General features: G+C 37.4%; 1 long non-coding RNA gene and 1 pseudogene across 16 annotated transcripts; both read right to left on the bottom strand.

Moving 5' to 3' along the window:
* Window positions 1-535: 535 nt before the first annotated feature.
* Window positions 536-21,573, bottom strand: LOC122071175. 16 transcript variants are annotated; one of them, XR_006138083.1, is made up of 11 exons: window positions 19,759-21,573; window positions 18,351-18,407; window positions 17,866-17,961; window positions 16,247-16,537; window positions 15,580-15,665; window positions 14,926-15,296; window positions 13,960-14,019; window positions 12,205-12,286; window positions 11,889-12,032; window positions 2,386-2,496; window positions 1,970-2,264 (listed from the first exon to the last, which is right to left on the bottom strand). It is a non-coding gene; the product is annotated as an uncharacterized LOC122071175 (long non-coding RNA). The 16 variants fall into 16 exon arrangements; XR_006138095.1 differs by having other exon boundaries at window positions 12,205-14,019; window positions 14,926-15,025; window positions 15,110-15,296; XR_006138109.1 differs by lacking the exon at window positions 13,960-14,019 and having other exon boundaries at window positions 14,926-15,025; window positions 15,110-15,296.
* Window positions 21,574-21,860: 287 nt separating this feature from the next.
* On the bottom strand, window positions 21,861-24,783 carry LOC122064237 (annotated as a pseudogene).
* Window positions 24,784-27,958: the final 3,175 nt, after the last annotated feature.

Here is a 27,958-nt window from a genome sequence, read left to right as displayed (position 1 = left end):
ATGGAGTTGACGGTGAGGTTACTCTCTTGCTCCTCTTTGACTCAAAAACTGCTTTTGGATTAGATCTGCCACTGCCACTGCCACTGTTTGCCAAAGACAGATCTGATGGTTTTCACTGCAATTTCATTCCCACAGATGGCGCCAACTGTTGCGACCAAAATTCGACCGTCAACTCAGAGAGAGTCCTACAAAAAAGAGGTCAAAGGGTGCTCCGGCCGAGACTCTCCGATGCCAAAGTCAATTTTTAGACAACAATAAAGAGTTATTACATAGAAAGAGCAATGCCGAGTGAGGAAGAGAGATTGATCTCCTTTATTTTGTTCTTCTTTCCTCATTTATGGGACAGGTGTAATGAAACCCTAGTCCAAATAAGTGTGAAATCCCTGGTTCACCCTTCTAAGTAGCTGTCTTGAGTTGGTGTTGAGTCCTTTGCTTTGAAGTTGGTTCTTTTGAATGCGATGTGTCACACCTATCTACGTATTGGCGAAGAGATTTTGGGCGTTAACAGTCAATAAAATCAATCGTGCCACCAGAATTAACTGAAAATAAAATGCTTTCATAATAAAATGCTTTCATAATACAATCACACTCATGTAGGAAGATCATATATTTGCATTGCAAACTACAATTTTCGCATAGAACCCATGAAATGATAAAACTGAAATTTGCCTTCAAAGCAAAAGATGAACACCAAATGAAAGATGTACAGGATCGCCAACAAAGATAATTAAGGTACGATACAATGACCACCTAAACTATCATGACTGAAATTTTAATATAAAGTTCCCATTAAAATTAAATAGCCTTCTAGAAAAACTTAGTCCTTTTTGAAATGCCTGGAGGACCAATAAGAATCTTAATGCGAGCCCTTGTCTCTTGTCTCCTCACACATTCTTTTAATGAACTCTCCTTTATGACCAATAATACCACCTACGTTTTTGCGCTGGAACCAGTAATCGGAATACACTCTCCCCGAGCCACCCAGGTCAATTGTTTTCACTACCACCCAGGTCAATTGTTTTCATGACTGTGGCAGAAGCTACAGAGTGGATCAATGTCCACCCACTTTCGGAGAATATCCTTTGTGAAGAGTCCTACAAGTGAAAATCTCCATTAGAACATATTAATACCAGAAATGAGATTTAATACCATTACCTATTTTAACAAGCACCAATGTTTTCAGAATAGGTAAGAAACTAATGATGCTGTTCCAACATAAAGGTCCTCTTTTCTTTAATGTTTTTTGGGGTTAAACACTAACTTCTTGTGAAAATATTTAGTTTTGACAACCTGCATGTGACCAAAGACTTCGATCATTAATGAAAAGCCGCCAACCTAATTTGAGGAGTAAGTCTTTGTTTTGAGTCTCAGAATCTCTTAACCCAAGGCCACCAAGGAGTTTGGGTGAGAAAATCTTCTGCCACCCAATTAGATGAAGCCTATTTGAGTAATTCTTGTCTCCAATCCAGAATTTTAAGTAGATGGAATCAAGTTTCATGCAAATCATTTTGGAGACAGCAAAACAAGACATCAAAAATGATGGAATGGACAATAAGGCCGAGAGAGAAGGACAGGGGACTTTTAATTTCTATAAACCAAGTTTCCTTTCCACGCGGCGGACAAGGTTGTTGAAAGAGGAGGATCTGGCTCTGGGGCAAAAATGTTCGGATCCAAAATAGAAAGAATCCTAGGTCATTTCTTTGATTCCTAAGGTAGAACATAAGGCACTTCTAGTCTCAAGGTGGACATTAGAACTGAAGGCAACCCCGCTACTCTTATCAAAATTAATGTCCAGCCCATACAGATCAGTAAAAAGGTCAGCGATAGGATAGGAAATTGTACACAATTTGTACAAAATCAGTTTGAAATGCTTATGATTGAAAATTCAGATAATTCAAATCACCTAAGACAACCAACATTTTTTTCGCGTGCATTTCCATACAAAAAATCTTGCTAGAAGGACGACCAATTGAGTTTGTGAGAAAATTTTCTAGAGAGACTGCAGGTACAGAGGAAGGTTTGTAATTCCACGCAAGGGTTTAGACCATTTGACGCATCTCCTTTTTACCCTTTTTCCCATCTTCCCACTTCCACAACTTCTGTTCTCCAATAGTAGGTGCAAATATTCTCTCTTCTTCTTTATCTTTTAAATGACTTTGAGACTATTTGGGACTTACATGTTCCTCCTACATAGTTCTTTCCATTGAAACACAGAAAAAAAAATAATCTCCTTCTCCCTCTTTCGGCATTTATGTTGTTAGTTTCTGCAAGCACAACAGCTACATGAACCCCACAAGAAATACATGCAACATGATCCAACTACATACCTACCAAGTAGTAATTTAATTAACATTAAGTTTACTGTACATCCACAATGGTACTTACTCTTTCAATGCATCTCATCGAAGAATTCCTTATTTTTTTCTTTTCTCTTCTTCCTCATCATTTGTTTCTGCTTCCTGAAAGGTACTTTCAGCAGGGCAACAGAGCAAAACACTGCTACACCAAGGGAATATCAGCCAATCAGCAGGCCAACAGAGCAAAACAAAGGTATGTCCATTGGTAGATTCCATTTTGGTTTAGAACCCGAAAAAAAATCAAATGAGAAAATGCCAACATTGATTGTGTCAATAAAATTTGAACACCAATTGCTACATGATAGAAATATAAACCAAAGCAAGCAAGCTCATCATACACAGCATAACTATCCTTCCTTTGAGAAGAGAAGGGATCCGAGTCGATATGAATTTTGGTGGCTCATCTCACGATTTTATGGGGAAGATGGTCTTCTATGCCTCTATAAATCATATCTGGATGGAGCAGAATCTGCGTAGATGGACTTCCAATTCTCGTTCATTCAACACGATTTGGAAAGCCATCTACTTCGATGTTAGCTCTAAGCTTATTTCTATCAAGCTTTGTCCTGTCAAAGATACCCCAAGGGACAAGCTCACTGTTGTCTCCTAGGGTATGCCTATATCCCTCCCCCCACCCCTCCTACAAATTGATGTATCATTCTTTTCCTTCAGTGTAGTTGATAGTTGGCTCTAGGGCCTCTCTTGTAGGCTTTCCTTTTTGTTTGGTCATGTTGGTAGGCTATGCTCAATCGGCCTTGGGATCCCACCCCCTCTTTCCTCTTCCCTTTATTCTCCTTTCCTTGTATATTCTTCTCTCTTGGCATTGAATTTATTTATTCATCTAAAAAAATATATATATAAAGAGAGTTGCAAACTAAATGACATGTACTCTCAATAACTTAAGAGAGCTGCAAATTATATGACAAGTACTCTCAGTAACTTAAGAAGGTCTAGCAATAATACTAAGAAAAATGTTGTAGGATTTGTATCTGTTTGTATCTTGATATGAAATAGTTGAGTCAAATACAGTTTAGAACAAACATGTTCTTCAAATTGCCTACCTGACGCACCAAGAGAAGAACTAAGTAAGAGAGGGATAAGTATAGACAGAATATTAGAGCATAGCAATAGGCTCCTAGCACGATAGAACAAACAGTCTCACCATATACTTGAAGTCTATCAATGATGGAGTAAAACAATTATAATGTTAAATTCAATTAGAGTCAACCATAAACAAATAGCTAAACAATGTTCCAAAGCAGTCTACGAATTAACATAGAGCTAAACAATGTTGAGTGGAGCAAACATACAAAGAAACACAATACAAGCACATATGTCACGAGTTTTCAAGGAGTACAAAGAAAGTACAATGTTTTACCTCTCCCTCTACTTATTTTACTTCTTCATTGTTGCTATTATTGTCATTGTTTAAGAACACTTTTGAGAGTGGAAGCACGTTTGGCAACACCGGTGCTGCCAGAGAAGATGTTGATGAACCACGATATGGTTCACCATTTCTACTTGTAGAAAGCCACAAACAGGAAAAATAAATAGCGAAAGAAGGTCCCCAACCCTAGTCAAGGGCTCTCTAGTTAAAAGCAAAACTACAAGCTTTTCAACTTCTGCCTAAAGAAAACTACAAAACATTATTCTCTAACTACCTTATTATAAAGATAAGACCTCTTAAGTGGAGATGGAGATGGAGATGGAGATGGGGGTTCCACAAGATTGAAGAAGTACAAAAACACTTTTATGTCAACAAACGCAATCCACTCCTACAAAGTACAAAACCACTTTCATATTGACAAACACATTCCACTCCTGCAAAAGTACAAAACCACTTTCATGGTGACAAACACATTCCACTCCTGCAAAAGTGCTCCCCAAGAAGAGAGGTGGCCAGGGGTTGAGAGGGGGAAGACATTTCCAACCCAAAAACACTCCTACATAACATAAGTTTAGTAACATTTTTACTTAAGTATATCAGAATTATAAATAACTAGTTCAACTCTAGATGGGATCGAATTAATTTACCAAATTTTCCAAATTAAAGGCTTCATCTGGTTGCATGTAAAAAAAAAACTAAGTCAAATTAAATCCAATCTGAGACCAACCCAGACACTTTTATGTTATTATCATAACTTAAGGCAATAGGTTCGAATCTGACGATGGAAAGTTGTTCAAACCATTAAGAAAAGTGCAACATCATATTCCATGATGGGAAATGAAATAATAAGTATCTAAAAAAGGAATATTGGGTCAATTATCAAAAAAAAAAAAAAAAAAAAAAAGAGATAATAAAGATTAATAAAATTTCAAAAAATTTTCACACGCAGCCAATGTCTCAGAAGTAGATAAAACATCATCCCAAGAACATCCCCTACAAGGGGTCGGCTACATGGGTCTTTGTCCTCCACAAAAGTCTATCTGCGATTATACAAGAATCCAACACTATCATATACATATCTTTCCTTACCACTTGTCGATAGACATTTTAGATCTGCCCCTATGTCTTCGGGAACGCTCTATATGAATTTCGTCACTTTTCCTAAGTGGGGCATCCATAGGTCACCATTGAACATTACCAAACCACCGCAACTGGCTCTCACGGAGCTTGTCCTGAATCGTTGCGACTCCCACTTTGTTTCAAGTGTAATCATTCCTTAATTTATCCCTCCTGGTCTTGTCACAAATCACACATAACATCCTCATCTCTGCTACACCCAGAGATGAAGATGATACGTGGGATCCTCATCTCTGGGTGTAGTAGAGATGTGGATGTTTCGTCGGATGGATAACAAGACCAGGAGGGATAAGTAAAGAAAGATTGTATTATAAACAAAATGGAGGTTGCACCAATTTAGTATAAACTCCGCGAGAGACTTTGAGGTGGTATGGTCATGTTCAATGGAGACCTATGGATGCCCCAGTTATCAATGTATTTAAGTCATACTATGTTAAATCGCTTAATTTATTTTGGCATTTCTCCTTTTTTTTCCCTTTTAGGATATGTTAGCGTTATCATTTTCATTTTAGCATGATTATAGTGGTAAATATTTAGAGTATGCTATTTATTATATATCAATATGTAAGATTCATGTGCATATACTTGTGGATTATGTAAAATACTTGTTCTATTTTATATTTGGATATTTGGCCATTATGTTTATGGTATTCCAAAATGTTACTTTTTTGTGCATTTAATTTATGGAAAAATTCAAGAGCATTTCTCTGTGATGCCCTTTAATATTGGGTGATGCACTAGCTCTATGTAATTAATGGCAATGAATGTGGAATTTCCCAAAAGGGCATTTTACAATCTCTAAATTTTAATTCTTAAAAATGCTAACAAAATCAAGGTACGAGGTTTTACAATGTCTAAAAAAAAACCCACTGCGATGTACATTTTTGTCAAAGTTTTGACTAAAATTCAATTTTTAGATAACAATAAAGAGTTATTGTATAGAAAGAGCAATGCCGAGTGAGGAAGAGAGATTGGCCTCCTTTATTTTGTTCTTTCCTCATTCAGGCAATCAGCAGGCCGATAGAGCAAAACAAAGGCACTTCCATTGGTAGATTCTATTTTGGTTTAGAACCCGAAAAAATATCAAATGAGAAAATGCCAACATGGATTATGTGTCAACAAAATTTAAACACCAATTGCTATATAATTGAAATATAAACCCAAGCAAGCAAGCAAGCTTATCATGCATGGCGCTACGATGGATCGACCCAAACCCGCCCCATAACCAGGACCAAGAACTAGATCCAATTTGGGATCAAAGTCACTGATTTGGTTCAAGGTTATTAGAATATTCTAGGATTTTATTTTATTTGGGAATATTTGTAATCTTTTATTTTTTGGTAATTTCCACATAGGTAAGAAATTTCCAATTTGAGTCCTTTGTTTCTAATCCTATTAGTCTAAGTTTTAGGAGATTTATTTTTTATTTTTTATTTTAGTCTCAAACTTTAACTAAGCAGCTTTAATTTTCATTTATTATAAATAAGGCATGTAACCCAAGTTATGGGATAATTGATTGAAAAAGAATGAACTAAATTTGAGCCTACATGGTTGTCTTCCCTCCCCCCTTTTCTCTCCCTTTATTCCTCCTTCCCCACTACGAGATTCCTTCCCACCCCCCCCACCACTTCTATCTTATTCTCTCCTCCTCTGTGAGAATTCCCCTTCCCCCTCCTCTGCGATCACTCTCCTTGCCCCCCTTCTTTCCTGCAATATCAATCTTCTCTCACTTTATTTCTTCCATTCTGCTTTGTTTACCTCCTTTCGTTTTCTGCAACCAGTCCTATCAAACTTCGATCTCTCTATCTCGCCCCTCTTCTTCCCTGTGATGTGGAGTAACACCTGCAACAGAGCTGAACCTGCAACTACCGCTGCTCCTAAAGTCCAGAAGCTTGTAATTGAAATCCTGCCTGATTCACAGAATAAGTCCGCTGAATACTCCTTGATTCCTTCAAGTTGTGGACTGATACTTGAGGGTTTGCTTCTACTCCCAAGGGCGACTGAAACCCTATGAGTTTTGCCCTTTTGAAGCTCCTGTAGTGATAATTGAAGGCATAACCAAATCTGGTCTGTGAACCATCGCCCAGATCTGCTCCCAGCAATTAATCTAAACCCATTATCTAATTACAAGGTCTGTTGTTGGATGTTTCCAAGAGGCTGAAGGGTTTGGAACTTAAACCTGAAATCTCATCCTATTGATGAAGAAAACCAGACTGGTTCTGCCGCCCTTGTTTTTGTCCAAAGTTGAACACAACCTAAATCATGGGATTTATTTCAAGTCTTTTATTCTGATTTTCCCATTATACCCCTATAAAGCCCCTTTATGCCACTTTGTCCTTCAATTGCTTTTAGTTTCAAATTCAGCCTTGAACAATAATTTACATTCCCATTTGTGTCCACTCTTCTTGACTGACCCATTTAACAATAGATAGTTCTGGTATTTACAAAAACGCCATTCCACCCTTATGAACTTCAATCTATTTATAGAATTGCCACTCAATTGTAAACATCTATATAGTTACTCTTTTGGCACCTAATCTTAGTCTTAAGTGCTTAGAGCTTGTGTTAATTTCCCTTTTTTTTCTATCCTTGTCAATGGGAGTCCAGCAGGTTACTTGTTGGAGGAAGGGATATCAGGCAGGGGAATCCTCTTTCTCCATACCTATTTACTATGGCTACAGAGGGTTTCTCTGGAGTTATGAGAAGACTAAGTGGATGGGCGAATCTCTCTCCTCCCTAAGTGCAAGCAAAGTCACCTTTCCTATCTCATCTCTGCTGACGATCTCATGATATTTCTGAAGGCAGTTAGTGCCTATCGTGGCTAGTTTGGGGGCCCTAGATGAGTTTGCTTCTTACTCTGGGTTGCATCTTAATAGAGCTAAGTCCTTTATAATTTTAGGGGGCCTTACTCTCGCAGAATGCAACTTCTGGAATTAGTAATAAAGGGTCGTGGCATGCTTCTTACATTTCTGTCAATTGGAAATGTTTTATTCAAAAAAAAAAAAGAATCCCTTTGATTATTATTTATTGTTGATAAACAAAAAAAAAAAATTTAATCATTTTTGTTTCTTCTTTGCCCATATAAGATATGTTGAATAGAACAAGGTATTTTTTTTTTTTGCCCTTGTACTTTTTGAAAAAATGGATGTTAAATGTCTTCAAAGTAAGTAAATATACCCTAAACATATAAAATGCCGTTAATCCTGCTGTGGAACAAGCGATTGTTGCGAAAATCGGTGAATACAAACGGGTTTTAAGGATACCAAATTACCTATCAGGTATCTTGGTGTTCCTCTTATTTCAGGAAAACTGAATATGGTGGACTGCTCTCCAATTTTGGACTTGGTTCGTAGGAAGCTTGAAGGATGGAAAGCCAGATTTCTATCCTATGCAGGGAGGCTCTAGCTCATTACTTCGGTCTCCCAAGTAATGTCATTTCTAAATTGGAATCTATTTTTTCGAATTTCCTTCGGTCTAGTCCTTCTCTTGAGAGGAAAATTCACTACATCTCCTGAGATGCTATCGGCAAACCAAAACATGAAGGAGACCTTGGCATTAAGTACATTAAGGAGATGAATATTGCTGGAATTATGAAGCAAATTTGATGGATTGCCTCTCACAAAAACAGCATTGGGGTCAATTGAGTCTATACTAGATATCTAAAAAATTATTCCATTTGGACTATAAGACCTTCAAACTCCTCTTGGGGTTGAAGGAAAATTATTAAATATAGAGATATTATGGAGCCTCATGTGCACCACCTCATTGGTGGTGGCAGATTGACAAACCTATGGTTAGATAATTGGCACCCTACTGGTATTATTATGAACAGATTTGGAGACAGAATTCAATATGATGCAGAGTCCTCTAGATTAGCTAAGGTAGTTGATATTCTAAGGAAAGGAGAATGGCATCTTACTTCGTCTACTTCTATGGAGCTTATGGAGACTTAGGGAGTTCTTCCTAATATCCAAAAGCTTCCTTATGTTGATAGGGATATGGTGGTTTGGAAAGGACACTCTTCAGGATCCTTTTCCACTAAATCTTCCTAAGATATTATGTGGAATCATGCTTCTAAGATTGAGTGGATGGATACTATGTGGTTCAATGATATATTCCTAGACACTCTATTACTACTTGGAGGTGTTTGGTTAATGCCCTTCCCACAAAAGACAACCTTATAAAGCATAATGTTGGAGTTTCTCCAAACTGTGTTTTTTGTTGGGCTAGTATAGAAGACAGGCACCATCAATTCTTTGATTGTCCTTTTACCACTATTATTTGGAATGAGGTTCTGTCCTTATGCTCTCAAAATGGGAGACCTCATGGCCAAATAGAGGACATTGCAGTTTGGGTTAAATATGAGTTCAATAATGATGACCGACTAAAAACTATTGGAAGATTGGCTTTTTGTGCAACTATTCACCATATTTGGCAAGAGGGAAATTTCATAATCTTAAAAAATAAAGTGAAGACAATGACCCAAATCCTATCTACTATTTTTGAATATGTCAAAAGGAAACGTGAGAGAATTCATTTCTCAGGACTTTCTACTCCTGGAAATCACTTCTTAGTGGAAAAATGGAAGATTGACATGAAGTGGATAGTGAAGGTACCAAGGCCTTGCTCTTGGTTTAGTCCACCAAACTCTATGATAGCCTTGCACTGTGATGGATCCCTAAATCTGAATAAGGGCTATTATGGAGGCATCATTAAGGACAACAAAGGGGGCCTTATTTTAGCCTATGTTAGTGTTGGGGAAGTTGCTTCAGTCCTCCACATGGAGTTATTAGCTATCCTTAGAGGTATTATTCTATGTATTGAGAAGAATTTTTCGAAGGTTTCAAACAAGTCAGACTCAAAGCTTGCAATAGATATGTTGAATGGAGTGATCCAAGGTCCTTGGGATACTTAAATTATTAAGAGAAGAATCTTACAGTTGACTTAATCTTTTGACTTAAGGGAGTTCAAGCATGTTCGGAGGGAATTAAATAGGCCAGCAAACTATTTGGCTTCTCTTGGACCCACCAAGTGAAGAAGTTATGATTATTCCTACAGACTTTCCTAATGAACTGAAGTTCTTTGTGGAAGAGGATGCAGCCCGCATGGTGTATTACAGAGTCTAAAGTTCTTTCTCTATGATTATTATATTTTCCTTTTTGTCAGTAGGGCATGTCCTGCTTGTGCCAGGAATTCCATAACTTTTCTTTAGGTTTGTCCTAAGAAGGTTAAGGGAATTGCCTCTTTATGTACTCTGTTTTTTCCCTTTTTCAATACAATTATACCACTTATCGAAAAGAAAAAAAAAGTTCTTAAGTGCGCAGATAGCCATCCTAGTTGGCTCTTCCCCCCCCCCCCCCCAATTAGTTATTGTTATTATTATGTGAAATTTCTAGCATTGATTTTCTCAATATAGGATAATAAGGTGCTCAAATAAATCTAATAGAATCTTTACCCCCTTAAAGTACAATCTAAGAACAAAAGAAGAAATTCAATGTCAAATTAAGCTATGAAAAATTTGGAAGAATCCCAATCTAATTGATACTATAGGGTCTCTAAATGGGCTGAGTCTTATGTAACCACTATCAACAACTGAATACTTTACACACCAATCCAAGGGTAGCACCTCCTTTTATCCAAACAATTACTCATAGCCCAAAGTGCACTACTAGATTGTGAGCACCAAAGTCAGATTCACCAAGTGTTGACGGGCCATACATTTTATAATTATATCCTGTGGATTAAAATAAAATTAATGCTTGTCTTGTAATAACTTAAGAGACCTTCTACCACCACATCCCAGTTCCCCATTCTTGTTGCCTCTGCTGGAATGGTATTGAAAATGTTGACCATCTCTTCTTCTCCTGCCCGTTCTCCACTTCCTTTTGGAAAAAACCTCTCTTCCTACTGGTCATCCAACATAACTATCTTCCTTTGAGAAGAGAATGGATCTGAGTTAATATGAATTTTAGTGGTCTTCTATGCCTCTATAAATTATATCTGGATGGAGCGGAATTTGCATTGATGGACTTCCAATTCCCGTTCATTCGACACAAGTTCAAAAGCCGCCTACTTCGATGTTAGCTCTAAGCTTATTTCTATCAAGCTTCGCCTTGTCAAGATACCCAAGCAACAAACTCACTGTTGTCTCCTAAGGTATGCATATATCCCTTCCCCTCCCCCTCCCCCTCCCCCTCCCCCTACATTGATGCATCATTATTTTCCTTTGGTGCAGTTGATAGTTCGCTCTAGGGACTCTCTTGGAGGCTTTCTTATTTGTTAAGGTCTTGTTGGTTGGCTATGCTAAGTCGGCTTTGGTATCCCACCCCCATCTCTTTCCTCTTCCCTTTATTCTCCTTTCCTTGTATATTCTTCTCTCTTGGTATTGAATTTATTTATTCATCTAAAAATTAAAAAGAAAATTAAAGAGAGTTGCAAACTATATGACATGTACTCTTAATAACTTAAGAGAGCTGCAAATTATATGACAAGTACTCTCTGTAACTTAAGAAGGTCTAGCAATAATACTGATAAGAAGATTGTAGCATTTGTATCTGTTTGTATCTTGGTATGAAATAGTCGAGTTAGAGACAGTTTAGAACAAACATGTTCATCAAACTGCCTACCTGATGCACCAAGAGAAGAAATAAGAGAGGGGTAAGTAAAGACAGAATAATGTAGCATAGCAATAGGGCTCCTAGCACAATAGAACAAATAATCTCAACCCTAAATGAGCAAAGTACATATCATATACTTGAAAGCTACCAATGATGTAGTAAAGCAATTATACTGTTAAATTCAGTTGGAGTCAACTATAAACAAATAACTAAACAATGTTGCAAAGCAGAAATACAAAGGAAACAATGGTGCAAACCATACAATCAATTAGTGTCTACGAATCAAGACATAGCTAAAAAATGTTGAGCGGAGCAAAAATACAAAGAAATACAATACAAGCATGTATGTCATGAGTTTACCAGGAGTACAATGAAAATACAATGTTTTACCTCTCCTTCTACTTATTTTAGTTCTTCATTTGTTGTTGTTGTTGTTGTTTTTTAAAAACACTTCAAGAGTGAAAGCATGTTTGGCAACACCGGTGCTGCTGGAGAAGATGTGGATGAAACATGACATGGTTTCACAATTTCTACCTACAAAAAGCCACAAACAGGAAAAATAAATAGCAAAAGAAGGTCCCCAACCCTAGTCAAGTGTTCTCCAGTTAAAAAAGCAAAGGGCTTATTCACTACAAGCTTTTGGACTTCTTCCTAAAGAAAACTAAAAAACATTATTCTCTAACTAACATATGATAAAGATAAGGACCTCTCAGATGGAGATGGAGATAGAGGTTCCACAGGATTGAAAAGTACAAAAACACTTTCATGTTAACAAATGCACTTCACTCCTGCAAAAGTACAAAATCACTTTCATGTTAACAAACACATTCTACTACTACAAAAGTGCTTCCCTAGAAGAGGAGAGGCCTGCAAGGAGGAGCAAGACACATTTACAACCCAGAAACACTCCTGTAGAACATAAGTTTCATCAAATATAGCTGAAGACGCGAAAAAAAAAAAATTACTTAGTCTACCAGAATTATAAATAATGAGTTCAACTGTTGGTGGGATCGAATTGGGATCGAATTACTTTACCATCTAGTTGCAAGTAAAAAATGAAAAAGTAATTCAAATTAAATTCAACATGAGACCATCCAACTTAAGACACTTTTATCTTTTTATTTATTATATCTTAAGGCAATAGGTTCTAATCTGACGATAGAAAGCTGTCCAAACCATTAAGAAATGTGCAATATCATATTACATGATGGGAAAAAAAAAAAAAAAGCAATATTTGGTCAATTCAAAATAAATAAATGGAAAATAAAGAATAATAAAATTTAGGACAATTTTTCCCCCATTGTCAATGTCAAATTCTATCACATGAGTTTTTTATTTTTTTTATTATTTTCTCTCTCCTCCCGAACCATGTAGGACCCATCTGGATGATGTTGTTCCCCGTGCCACCATTGGTGTAGTGTATGAACCCCCCAACATTGGCAACATGGAAGCTCCCTAAAAATATAATCAGATCATATTTCCATTTCTTTTTATAAAGGAATTTTCTTATTGACGGGTATCCAGACCTTAAGGTGTCAAATTCCAAATGCATACATACACCTATAAAGGTGTTTTTTTTGCTAACGATGGGTATCCAGGCCTTCAGCAATCTGACCAGCCTCACAAACCACCTTCGCAGATCACACTTTGTAAACCAGCATAGAAAACCAGCTTGGAAAATCACCTTGGAAAGATGGCCTTGTAAACCATTTTAAGTATTGGCTTTGTAAATCATATTTCAAACCACTTTGTAAACCGCCTTAGAAAACCAGAGGAATTTGGGGTTTTACAGATGGGGGAATAGAGGATAAAATATGAGAGAAAACAAAAGAGAAGAAGGCTTAGCAAAGGACAAACAGAGGGTAAGGGATGAATTTCTTTGCTGCCATGGATGCGATTGTGATAGGGTGAAGAACAGAACCCCCCCCTTTTTTTAAGTCATCCAGGGTTATACAACCTTCTCCCATGTCTTCACCTAGGGATCTGGGTTTACGGAACGAAGGCAGTTGTTGAGCTAGGTTGATGCTTGCTCTCCAATGCCGGGATACAGTTCCACTGAAAGGTAAGAAGGGAGTGTTGTATCGGTATCAGTCACCATATAGGAGAAGCATCGGAGGATATCGTATAGTATCAGAGATATGCCAAGATATGCTAAAAATCAAGGATTAAAGTATTAGCCGTATCAATAGGGTAAATTTAAGATACGTATCGGAGCATATCGTATCGTATCGGAGACACTTTAAACCATAGTTGGCAGCGTGGCAACTAGATCTAGATGTCCTCCTCGTGCTCAGGTGGAGCCAGATCTCAAGCAAATTCGAACTTGAGAAATGGAGTTGCCACACCAAGCTTGCTTTAATGCAAGCAGCTTTACAAATTCACAAATTTGAGTCAAACATTCTCACCAAGTATGACTCCATCACTAACAGAGACCTTAGGGGGAAATGCAGAGTACACTTACTCCAAATGAGCTGATGAACAGCGCCAGTTACTGCAGCTGCACTATAAGAATGCATCTTCACTGTAGACCATAAGAGAAGATAAAAACTCAAATGCATAGAGAGATAAATTGAGTATAGGTTATTACTACAAGATGATAATGACATCAAAACAATTCAATGCTTCTTTCTTCCCAGTCTCGACACTCAAATGACGAACTAACACCCTCACATGGCGACTAAGGCTCTCTTTAACTAATTAACCAGAAATCGAAATCATTTGGTTGCTAGTAGACAAAATAGATTCTTGAATGAAAAAAAGTTTTGGTATGTGTAAGTGTAACATAAATTTTGTAACCCGGATTTATTTTATTGAAACTTTTTCTTTTAGAAGTAGTCCATCCGAGCATATTTGAACAAGTGGGGAAAAGTTTGTTTTTCACTCCAACCTGCAACTGAAGTAGCAAACATTCCTTGCTTGAGACTTTTTCTATAGATTGCAGTTGGCCCACTGTATCCCTATGATTGCAGTCTATTTTGATGTTGAACTGAAGCTCTATGATTCTAACTGGTTTGTCTTTTGTGACCTTTGATTGGCTACCAACTGCCTTCACTTACTACTGAGGGGAGTTTGTGCCTAACTTTCCTCCTGCTCTTCCCACTCGGCTAATAGAACCTTCTTAAAAAAGGTATGACTTATGAGGGCTCTACCGAGTGCCCACCTACTGCTCCGCTTGGACATTTTGTTCCAACCACTATGTAACAAAACCCCACATTTCAGCTCATACATTCTTATGTTTTAGGTTCTATTTAGGCATTTCAATTCTTCTTAAGACGAAACTGCAGTAAGGCAAAATCGTAGTTCGTAACATGTTTATGGGTAGAATGATACTATGTTGTCTATGTTTATGTAACATGAGTACATAGATTGATAGCAATATTTCCAACATAAAATCATTAAACAACAGTTTTTAAAACCAGAACATTACCTCCATATGAAACTGCAGAGCATGTAAACTAACCACCAATATTATGTAAATACAACAAAGGATGGCCTCCCCTTCACCGAACTTCCTTCAATACATAAAGCTTTACAAGGTTTCACAAATTTGAATCCAACATTCTAAGAGTTTAACCATATGTGGCAATCAGTCAACCAAGTTTTGAAGTTACCAGATAAAATGTCGAGCTTCTTGGTATAGACATCTGTAAAAGGTATCTCTGAGTGCTTAATCAGATCTACCATTTAGCACATGGAATGCTTAATCCTTAATCTGATCCAAGCAATCTTGACTTATGTTTCTTCTAACATGTAGTCACTTTGGTGATTCATTTGTTGCCTTAGGTTCATGGACAAAACCTGCACAGATTCATCTCAGTTATTATTAATGCCTGTTTAAGGTGACATTTATTTTTTTATGTCCTTTACCATTTTAACTCTCTTATATAATAAATTCATTTTTAATATTAGCATGATGTTTATTATCAGTGATATTCTCTAACCTTTCTTTGTATCACATATATATAATTGACTTATGTTTGATCACTGTGTCAGATTGCTAGTTAAACAGCCCTCGGTACAAAGACATAAGTTTGGCCTTCTAAATTGTGTGCTTTAAGAGAGTTGAAGATAAGGAGTTTACAAATTACAAAGGATGCCTCATGGTCCACAGGGGTACATGCATCAGATATCCAATAGACTAAGAGTTGCCAGCAACCATGTGATGTCCTGCAGTATTCATAATCCATGAATAATGGAAGAAGATCCTTTCACTTAACGATAACTAACCATCTCATATTGCCATCGAGTGCTATTTATGCAAAATTGACCACAAATAAATTGATTGATAAAATAATAGAAAAAACTTTGATTGTGTCACCTAAGTTATATAGCAATTCCTAAGGCCAAGGATTCAGAATGACAAGTTCTGCATTACCCAGGATAGAATAACCACTTGTAATAGCCGAAGAGATATGTTAAGGCAACAGAGAACCAAAAACTATATGAAATGGTCAGTAAGATCAATTAGGCCACTTGAATTAACTGAAAATAAAATGCTTTCATAATACAATCACACACATGCAAGAAGCTCATATATTTGCATTGCAAACTACAATTTTCACATAGAACCTATGAAATGCTAAATCTGAAATTTGGCTTAAAAACAAATGATGAACACCAGATGAATAATGTACAGAATCTCTAACAAAGATTATTAGGGTACCATACAATGAACACCTAAAATGCCTTGACTGGAATTTTAATCTCAAGTTCCCATTAAAATTAAACAGCCTTCTAGAAATACTTACAGTCCTTTCTGAAGTGCCTAGAGGACCATCAAGAATCTTAATGCAAGCTCTTGTCTCCTCACACATTCTTTTAAGGAACTCTCCTTTACAACCAATAATACCCCCAATTTTTTGCGCCGGAACCAGTAACCAGAATACACTCTCCCCCAGGCCACCCAGGCCACCTTTTTTCACTGCCAGAAATTCCAGAATTACCATCATGCCCTCATTTGGGTTGAGGGAGTGAATTCCCAGGCATAACAGTCATATCAGGTTTAGTAAAATTTTCCACTGATGCAGCCATGTGTTACACTGAACAATGACAAACGATGGAGACTAGTTAATAAAATCACCAAATAACAGAATTTACATTATCCATAAATAAATATTTTTTGCATTATAGCTTTCTACTGCAGTTTAGAACCAGAAAAGTCAAAATTAAGGCAATCCTAAATTTAGATTATCCTTATAAACAAAAAATTAATCTAGATTATCCCTATTTATAACATGTCCAAGAACAAGAAGCGGGAAAAATGCTAGAACAACATTCTGATACAGTTCAAGACAAGTGAACATCAGTGTGTTCAATCAAGAGGCTCTATCTTTTTTCCGGTTGAATTAACTTGAAACAATAAATATTGTGATCCACGAATCATCCACATGGCTCTGGTGGTCTAGTTGGCAGAAAATAAACAGTGTGAGTTGTCCATGATACCATACCACGCTGTGAGTTTCACATTTATAGCCCCCGGTCATGTCCTAGAAAAAGTGCATTTTGGGCCACATTTTGATGGACATATATAATTTTAAATTTTAAATGCTCTTTAACCTTTAAATGGCGGGTCAAAGAGCCAAAGTAGGAAGGAAATTTAATATAAGGATATGTTCCTCCGCATGTAATATCACCTTCAAGATGACCCACAAAAATCCACCACCAAGGCCAACAAGCACCCACCCACAAACACACAAAGAAAAGAAGTGAACTACTGCTGGCGAGGAAAAATTACTAATACAAGAACAAAAACAAAAACTGAACCACCAAAATGAATCCAATTTGATTATACCAGACACCAAACGTGCATCCAAGTACCAGAGCAGGGGTAGACACCAAACATGCATCCAAGTCCAAGTGCACATGCAAATGCACATGTGGCCATATGAGAGAGATAGGGGATATGAAAAAAATTCCATTAGAAGATTAAGGATGAGGTAAAAAGTCAGAACTCAAAAAAGGCATAAGCTAATTCCCACATAATGACGGCAATAATGAAATCATTAACAAAACACCATTCCTATAGCAAATGCAATTCTATGGTGGAATTTATTTTTGGGCATCATTATGAGTTCTATCATTCAAGTAAATTCCGGCTTGATTGTTCCCACAATACTTGACCAGGGAGAACTAAATTAAAATTGATTTTCAATGATTATTAGCCTTGGGAAAATCCGAGGCACTTAGATATATATATAGGAACAATCAAAGCCAACTTGGTCCATCATGCAGGTATATTCGTGTCTCTATAAGGGTTGGATACTTAGTAACGATGTAAAATTTGAGCAACTAATAAGTAAAATGATAATTGAAAACAGAGAAAGGGGAACTCAATTGGACAAAGAAAGAGATATGGACCAAAATTTACTTAAATATACAAGTAGAACAGAAAGACCACTCATGGCTTTCCACAAGACAGGAGCACTTCCAAGTTCAAATTCTGCCCATGTTGAAAGTGAAAAACCTGTAGAACGGCAGTACAATAGCTAATTAAATTTCAGCTCTGCAAAAGAAACAGTGTATGAAATTTGACAAGAGGAGCTAAAGGTTGCAACCAAGATATTCACATAAATTGCAACTGTGTAAGAAATGAAAGTACTAACCCCAGAAAGTTGAACGGTTAAACTAATAATATTTAAATATTTTTCAAAGCATACAAAGGGGAATTCTGAGTCAAGGCTAAAGGACATGAAGAGGGATAGCATCCTTACCCATATGGAACACATGACAAATACAAAGTCACAATAAGCACTATAGTAGACACAAGCAACATATACGATTGTTGCCTTAATCTGAAACAAACATTAAGAGATTCTCAATAAGAAATGAAAAAGAGAAAGAAAAAACCCTTACCCATATCACACATGACAGATACTAGACACAAGGAACATATATGATTGTTGCCTTAATCTGAAACAAACATTAAGAGATTCTCAATAAGAAGTGAAAAAGAGAAAGAAAAACCCATCAAAATAAATTTGAATCCGACTTACAAAGCATGTACACAATGGTTTATCTTTTGTGTCATGCATGTTTTACTTCTCTTAGCAATAGTTTTAAGAAAAACTCAAAACATTAACCATTGTATATGTAATTTTTCTTGAAGATCACTATAAAACTCTTGTCCGTCAGGGAAAGTTTTGAATCAGGAAAATGGAAGACGATCAAAGGCATTATTCCAGTCGAAATCCAACACTAAAAGATCTAACATTACATACCCATTCCTTATTTTTTCAATGCTAATTATTTTATTGATGGTTTAATTCCCTACACAGGGTGAGAAGTTAAGATAATACATCAAATAGGGGAATCCAAATAACTAATGAAAACATCAAAGTAGACGACACCAATATAATCATTGGGAGAATTCAATCCTTAACCAATTACTATGTGCATGTAACGTAACAAATTCAAAATGAGTAAATAACTCTCTTTTTTCTGACATCAATGGCAGATATACCAAGGCTGGATCACTGATCTTTTGGGTCATTGACGAAGTGACTCCTAAAGTAAAGAGTTGTAGCCAACTATCAACTCAAAGGGAAGCCAAACTGAAAATAAAGCTGTGAACAAAGTAATCATTTGAAAAGATGAATCAAATTTTTAGTGTAGCAGCAGTTATATCAGAATTTGGAATTTTTTAGTGGTAGAATGTCCTATGAGTGTTTCAACTTCATCAAAATATATCATATATCATATCTAAGGGAATTCTGCAATCAAGTATAAATGTGTTATGTGCAAGTAGCTAGGCATGCAATAGACAACCCCCCCCCCCCCAAAAAATAAATAAATAAATAAAAAAAATAAGGGAGGGGTGTGGGAGGCAGGCTTACAGTAGTTGGGTTTTTCCTAATATAAACTTGACTATGCAAATTACTTCACATCAAATATAGACGATAACTCATTTAATAAGTCAGGACAATAAAGTAACTTAGCCAAGAATCACCACACGGGAAACAAAATATAGTCAAGCATTCCCATAGATGCTTGGAACAACTCAATAATAAAACCCATCACATCTGCAATTTAACTTATTTGGCAATTGGAGAAAATTAGAAGGGAACAGAATCTATCCCATGAAAAAGAACAACATAGTGTTTACTTGTTAACGACTGGTCAGCTTGACAATGCACATGGCTGGATACACAGTTAGACACATTAGCAGGTGGTCTATAAGTAGTAGGAAACTGTATGTTAAAGGTTGGTGGAAAAATCTAAACCAGTGGAGAAAGCATAAAGAAGATATAGTTTAAACCATTACCCTGCCACTTAAGTTCTCTGCGGCCCCACTTCCATAGTTTTTTAATCCCATTTGACCCAAGAGATAAAATGCCAAACCAGAATTGTCTGAAGATGTGCAACCTGGATATAATGGGACAATTTATCAATTAGAAAGTTGATGCATGTGATAGATGGAAAATGATGAAAAATGAATTAAAAATGGCACAACTTGCATGCATGATTTGCATTCTCAGTCAACTCTTATGGTTTAGTTTTATCAGTTACATTATCCAAAGACCTTTACTTAATCTATGCTTCTAGCAGTAGGATCAGCCCCATTCTTCACAAATTATTCTAATTGTTTCAAAAAAAAAAAGGACAAAACAAAAAACAAAAATCAAGGCTAGCTTAAGAAGCAACAGAGAAGCTAGAAACATAAGAGAAGAGGGTAGTCAAGAACACATCACAAAGAAAGCTGATGTTCATGATGAGGATGATAACAAGGATGATCACACCCTAACCTGAGGCAGGTTATTAATTGGTGCTCTCAGTGCTTCTAAGGACTGGTTTCCAATCTCAAGCATCCGAGACTATCAGCACTTCCAAGTATCACGAAACCATTATCTTTTGTGGTAACAAGAAGAATTTTCTTCCTCCTTGAATCTCAGATGAGGAAGCAATCAAAGCAATGAGTGTGGATCCAATTTGAATGAGGTCCTATACAAGCGGACCAAAAAATTCAAATTAAAACAATACCTACCAGGAGTCCAACCTCATCATATGTGCTTGTGAATGTCGACATTGTCCACATCCCGAAACTTTATCTGATGATCCTCACCAACAGCTAAAAAGAGATTTTGTGTTTTGTCAAACTGAACAACACCATTTGACTTTTTTTCCCTTCTAAATTCTTACTCTTTCACTTTCATTCTGGTCATCCAGGTTAAGAATCACTGTCTTTACTCTTTCCAAAAGTGAAGAACCTGGAAAAAAAATCTCTCAACTGTCTACTACCCCATATGGATCACAGAATGCATCTATACATGATTTATATCCAAATTAAAAAAAAAAAAATATATATATATATATATATAGTATTCCCAAGTTTTGTCCAGGAGTATCATAGTCAACTCTGGAGCCCATATTGTCATTAAGTGTGGCAGCATGTATTTCTGCACCTTGAGTTGAGAAGTTTTGCAGTTTCTGACAACCGAGAACAAAGCCTTGAGAACAATTTTGGAAGCACAAACCATGACCTCATTGAAGAAATGGTTGAACTAAGGGTTGGCCACAACAGAGTCCCAGCTTTGCCAACTGTGAGCTTTGGCAAAAGGCCATTCCATGCCACCATCTTGGACACATTTGCTGAGGTAGTGCCAAAGGCGCAATAAAACAATATTAGATGCCAAGGCAAAATTGATACCGATACATATCAGAAAATTTTTCCCCACAAGATTTTGATAGTTTTTTGTAAAACCATTTTTACCTCCATATTTTTTTACCACCGATCTGGTATCAACCAATGCTGCAGCCTCGGGCATTGGCAATATCGCCCATTCACTGATCTCTCTCTCTCTCTCTCTCTAACACACACACACATGCCATCTCACCATATTTACTTTTCTATTACAACCAACCACCTAGAGAAAATATTCTTTTCTATCCATGAAATAACAAACAAACACAGGCATTCCAGCGTTCTTTTCAAATTTTGACCACCCAAAGTATTCCAGTGGATCGGATTTGAGCTCAGTATCGATGATCTCTTTGGTGTGAGCCCCATATTCATCAACTGGAATCTGAAGTTCTGGCGTGCTTGACATATAAGAAATGATTCCCAGCAATTTTTATTCTTATTTATCCAACCCCCCCCCTCAACATGTACAGCTCATCATCATCCAAGGCCAGGGGGAGGGAATCATCCTACTGTCATTACTCAATTATATAGTTGGTTGGAGGCATCTTCTATCACGGAAATTAAATGGTAGGTATCCTAGACATTCACAAATTTGTTTCATTATGCCATCGCCAATCACCACCATTCATCATTCACACATACAATGGTGTTATCTCACAGGAAAAAAGAAGTGTTAACGAGTTTGATATTTTCCCTTGAACACAAAGCACAAACAAAGCTAATTATGGTCTCCATAGAATAAATGATCAAAATCAAAAGAAATTTGCTAAACTCTTAACATTTAAACAATTATAAATCCGAAACAAGAAGACCATGTATCTCTGCAAAATAATTCATATATAAATCCTTCTCCTCAGTGTAACCATATACAGAGATCAGAGCTGATACCCACAACTATCAGTAACTGCCACTACCCGTATCCCAAGATGGGTTAAAAGAACAGCATCATGTAGCAAGGAACAAACTGAGAATTGATCAAAACTGAATGTTGTTATAACTTATAACAACCTTTACCAAGATTAAGAACAGAGTAAATACAGGACAGGTTGATAAGAAGGTCAAGGTGCGCATGAGCTGTGTTCCTCTATTTTCCAGTGTATCTCCGCGAATATTTCAGAAAGGACAATTCTTAAAGCAGGGAAGTTTAATCTAGTTTCACTGAAGAAAACAGGTAATGCACGAACCAGAAGGAAGAAAGGAACCCAACTGTGCCCGTGGCAAGCAAGACTGCTATACCCATGAAGAGTGAGTAACCCAGGTCAAAGAGTAGCCGAAACAGGTCCGCTCAGATTTCTGAGATTGAAAATAAGATAGTTCATGGAGCATAAGAAAATGTACAATGCAACTGAACCAGAGGCAAAGAAGGATTTCCACTACCACCTCCAGTCCTCCACACACAGATGCATGTAAGTGAGGACGAGACACACTTCAGCACATACAACCACAAGAAGGATTAGTACAACGAACAAGAATCCAAAAACATAATAGACACGGCCCATCCAAATGCTAGACAGTATGAAGAAGAATTCAATGAAGAGTGACCCAAAAGGAAGAGTCCCTGCTCCTAGCACCAACAACCAAGAAGGGTATTTTTGAGCTGGGACTTCACGAGGGATCTGATTAGTCCGATCAGGATACTCAATGTGAGGTGCCTTAGCCACAAGGTACCCACCCACAAGAGTAAGAGGCACAAAGATGCAGAACCAAAGCAAAATCAGAACAACCAAAAAGAATAATTGACTGAAAAAGAATGTCTAGGTTTTTGGAGATTTTTTTTTTTATTTTAGTCTCAAACTTTAACGAGGAAGCTTTAATTTTCATTTATTACAAATAAGGCATGTAATCCAAGTTATGGGATAATTGACTGAAAAAGAATGAACTGAATTTGAGCCCGCATGGCTGTCTTCCTCCGCCCTTTTCTCTCCCTTAATTCCTCCTTCCTCCCTACGAGACTACTTCCCCCCCCCCTCTTCTATCTTATTCTCTCCTCTGTGAGAAACCCCTTCCCGTTCTTCTCTGCGATCACTCTCCCTGCCCCCCTTCTCTCCTGCAATATCAATCTCTCTCAGTTTATTTCTTCCATTCTGCTTTGTTTACCTCCTTTCATTTTCTGCAACCAGTCCAATCAAACTTCGATCTCTCTATCTCCCACCTCTTCTTCCCTGTGATGCGGAGTAACACCTGCAACAGAACTGAACCTGCAACTACCGCAGCTCCTAAAGTCCTGATGCTTGTAATTGAAATCCTGCCTAGTTGACAGACAGAATAAGTCCGTTGAATACTCCTTGATTCCTTCAAGTTAGTGGTACTTCTACTCCCAAGGGCGACTGAAACCCTATGAGTTTGGCCCCATTTGAAGCTCCTGTAGTGATAATTGAAGGCATAACCAGATCTGGTCTGTGAACCATCGCCCAGGTCTGCACCCAGCAATTAATCTAAACCCATTGTCTAATTACAAGTTCTGTTGTAAGATGTTTCTAAGACGTTGAAGGGTTAGGAACTTAAACCTGAAATCTCGTTTGGTTTGGAGTCCTATTGATGAAGAAAACCAGACTGGTTCTGCCGCCCTTGTTTCTGTCCAAAGGTTGAACACAACCTAAATCGTGGGTTTCAAGTCTTTTATTCTGATTTCCCCATTATACCCCTATAAAGCCCCTTTATGCCACTTTGTCCTTCAATTGCTTTTAGTTCCAAATCCGGCCTTGAACAATAATTTAAATTCCCATTTTTGTCCACTCTTCTTAACTGACCCATTTAAAAATATATAGTTCTGGTATTTACAAAAATTCCATTCCACCCTTATGAACTTCAATCTATTTACAGAATTTCCACTCGATTGTAAACTTCAATATAGTTACTCTTCTGCCACCAATCTTAGTCTTAAGTGCTTAGAGCTTGTGTTAACTCCCCTTTTTTCTCTATCCTTGTCAATGGGATGGTCTGCTCGGCTAGCTTGTTTGGTTCACTTTAGGATGGTGCGCTCTATTTTGGGACGGTCTGCTCATCTAACTAGTGTGGTCCACTTTGGGTTGGTCTGATCCGTTTTGGGATGGTTTGCTCTGTTAGCTGGTTTGGTCTACTTTAAGATGGTGTTCTCCATTTTGAGATGGTCTGCTCGGTAAATTGATTTCGTCCATTTTGGGATGGTCTGCTCGGCCTTGGGATGGGATGGTATGCTAGGCCTTAGAATGGTATGCTTAGCTTTGCGTTTTGGGATGATATGCTTGGCTGTTGTGTGGTCGGTTGTCGGCAGCTTGCCTGGGGGCGGAGTGGTTGGTAACAGAAAGATGTTGCCAAGCTATTTCAGGTGGTTCAAACTAACTTAGTTATCTATCCATAATTATCTAAGTTAATCGACAGAACAAATATAGAGTGAATAAATTAATTTAAAGACAAGCGAAGAAAAATTATCTAAGTTAATCGACAGAACAAATATAGAGTGAATAAATTAATTTAAAGACAAGCGAAGAAAAATATGTAAGATTACTCCCCTGATTTTGTTTCGGAAGCGTAGCTTGCACTCGTTTTTGCATCTACAACTTTGAACCATACGTGGACATTACCATTCATACAGCTCCCAGCCAGCATCTCAAGTTCGGAAAGTCTTCTGGTGCCTTGGTGAATACTTGAAACCATGGTTGGCGGCATGGAAACCAGATTTGGAAGTCCTCGTCACACTCAGGTGGACCCAGATCTCTAGCAAACTCAAAACTCGAGAAATGGAGGAGGTTACTCTCTTGCTCCTCTTTGACTCGAAAACCGCTTTTGGAATAGATCTGCCACTACCACTGTTTGCCAGAGACAGATCTGATGGTTATCACTGCAATTTCATTCCCACAGATGGCACCAACTGTTGCGACCAAAAGTCGACCGTCAACTCCGGGAGAGTCCTGCAAAAAAGAGGTCAGAGTGTGCTTCGGCCGAGACTTTCCGATGCCGAAGTCAATTTTTAGACAACAATAAAGAGTTATTGTGTAGAAAGAGCAATGCCAAGTGAGGAAGAGAGATTGACCTCCTTTATTTTGTTCTTATTTCCTCATTTATGGGATAGGTGTAATGAAACACTAATCCAAATAAGTGTGAAATCCCCGGTTCACCCTTCTAAGTAGGTGTCTTGATTTGGTGTTGTGTCCCTTGCTTTGAAGTTGGTTCTTTTGAATGCCATGTGTCGCGCCTATCGGCGTATTGGCGAAGATATTTTGGGCGTTAACAGTCAATAAAATAAATCATGCCACATGAATTAATTGAAAATAAAATGCTTTCATAATACAATCACACTCATGCAGGAAGATCATATATTTGCATTACAAACTACAATTTTCACATAGAACCTATGAAATGGTAAAACTGAAATTTGCCTTCAAAGCAAAAGATGAACACCAGATGAAAGATGTACAGGATCGCCAGCAAAGATAATTTGGGTACCATACAATGAACTCATCAACCAGCAATGAGAATAGCAGCAGTCACGTAGAAGCACAACATAGCCAAGCAACTCTGCAGAAGAAGCTCCGGGAAGCTATAGAATTACTGATCATCTAATGGAACAGTTTAAACCAACAGCAGCACCCAGGCATGGCAAAAAAACACTGCTACACTAAGGGAGTATCAGGAAATCAGCAGACCGATAGAGCAAAACAAAGGCAGTTCCATTGGTAGATTCTATTTTGGTTTAGAACCCGAAAAAATATCAAATGAGAAAATGCCAACATGGATTATGTGTCAATAAAATTTGAACACCAATTGCTACGTGATAGAAATATAAACTAAAGCAAGCAAGCTTATCATGCACGGCGTAACTATCCTTCCTTTGAGAAGAGAAGGGATCCAAGTCGATATGAATTTTGGTGGCTCGTCCTTTCGCGATTTTATGGGGAAATTGGTCTTCTATGCCTCTATAAATCATATCTGGAAGGAGCAGAATCTACATAAATGGACTTCCAATTCCCGTTCATTCGACACTATTTGGAAAGCCGTCTGCTTCGATGTTAGCTCTAAGCTTATTTCTATCAAGCTTTGTCCTGTCAAAGATATCCCAAAGAACAAGCTCATTGTTGTCTCCTAGGGTATGCCTATATCCCTTCTCCCCCCTCCCCCCCGGCAAATTGATGTATCATTCTTTGGTGTAGTTGATAGTTGGCTCTTGGGCCTCTCTTGTAGGCTTTCTTTTTTGTTTTGCTCATATTGGTAGGCTATGCTCAATCGGCCTTGGGATCCCATTCCCTCTCTTTCCTCTTCCCTTTATTCTCCTTTCCTAGTATATTCTTCTCTCTAGGTATTGAATTTATTTATTCATCTAACAAAAAATTTAAAGAGAGTTGCAAACTATATGACATGTACTCTCAATAACTTAAGAGAGCTACAAATTATATGACAAGTACTCTCAGTCATAGTTGTCACGGCATCAAATCGATCCAAGGCGGTGGAGGGGTGGCTAATCGATTTGGCGATGAATCGCCCGTTATGGCGTTGCCATGGCGGTCAAATCGTCCATGTATCATTTTTTATTTTTCCTATTTTCTAAAGTTATTTAGTATGTTATTTTTTTACTTTCCCTATTTTCTAAATTTATTTAGTATCCTACAAGCCTACAATATATCTTATAACATATAAAACCAACATTAAGCAACATCAAATCATCAAAAATCAACATAGCCCTGTCAAAATCACCCTGCATTTTACAAAATATCGACCGCCTAGTAAATCAGGCGTGACTTGGCGTCCATGGCGGTGCCATAGCAACGCCTATCAGCCAATGGCGACCGTCATTTGTGAGTCACGTAAATCGTAGCACTACCATGAACTTCTTTTTCCGCCAGGACGCCAAATCGCTGCCTTGGCGACGCCATGACATCTATGCTCTCAGTAACTTAAGAAGGTTTAGCAATAATACTAATAAAAATGTTGTAGGATTTGTATCTGTTTGTATCTTGATATGAAATAATTGAGTCAGAGACAATTTAGAACAAACATGTTCTTCAATTTGCCTACCTGATGCACCAAGAGTAGAAATAAGTAAGAGAGAGGTAAGTATAGACAGAATATTGTAGCATAGCCATAGGGCTCCTAGCACGATAGAACAAACAGTCTCACCATATACTTGAAGTCTACCAATGATGGAGTAAAGCGATTATAATGTTAAATTCAGTTAGAGTTAACCATAAATAAATAGCTAAACAATGTTGTAAAGCAGAAATATGAAGAAAAATAATGGTATAAACCATACAATTAATTAGAGTCTATGAATTAACAAAGAGCTAAACAATGTTTAGCGGAACAAACATACAAAGAAACACAATGCAAACACGTATGTCATGAGGTTACTAGGAGTACAAAGAAAGTACAATGTTTTACCTCTCCCTTTACTTATTTTACTTCTTCATTGTTGTTGTTGTTGTCATTGTTTAAGAACACTTTGAGATTGGAAGCACGCTTGGCAACACCGGTGCTGCCGGAGAAGATGTTGATGAACCACGATATGGTTTCACCATTTCTGCTTGCAGAAAGCCACAAACAGGAAAAATAACTAGTGAAAGAAGGTCTCCAACCCTAGTCAAGGGCTCTCCAGTTAAAAGCAAAAGGCTTATTCACTACAAGCTTTTCAACTTCTTCCTAAAGAAAACTAAAAAACATTATTCTCTAACTAACTTATTATAAAGATAAGACATCTTAATGGAGATGGAGTTGGAGATAGAGGTTCCACAGTATTGAAGAAGTACAAAAAGACTTTTATGTTAACAAACGCACTCAACTCCTACAAAGTACAAAACCACTTACATGTTGACAAACATATTCCACTCCTGCTAAAGTGCTCCCCCAAGAA

This window comes from Macadamia integrifolia, chromosome 2 (assembly GCF_013358625.1).
Source record: "Macadamia integrifolia cultivar HAES 741 chromosome 2, SCU_Mint_v3, whole genome shotgun sequence".
NCBI lineage: Eukaryota > Viridiplantae > Streptophyta > Magnoliopsida > Proteales > Proteaceae > Macadamia > Macadamia integrifolia.
The sequence above is the reverse complement of the archived record's forward strand: the minus strand, read 5'-3'. Positions and strand labels throughout refer to the sequence as shown.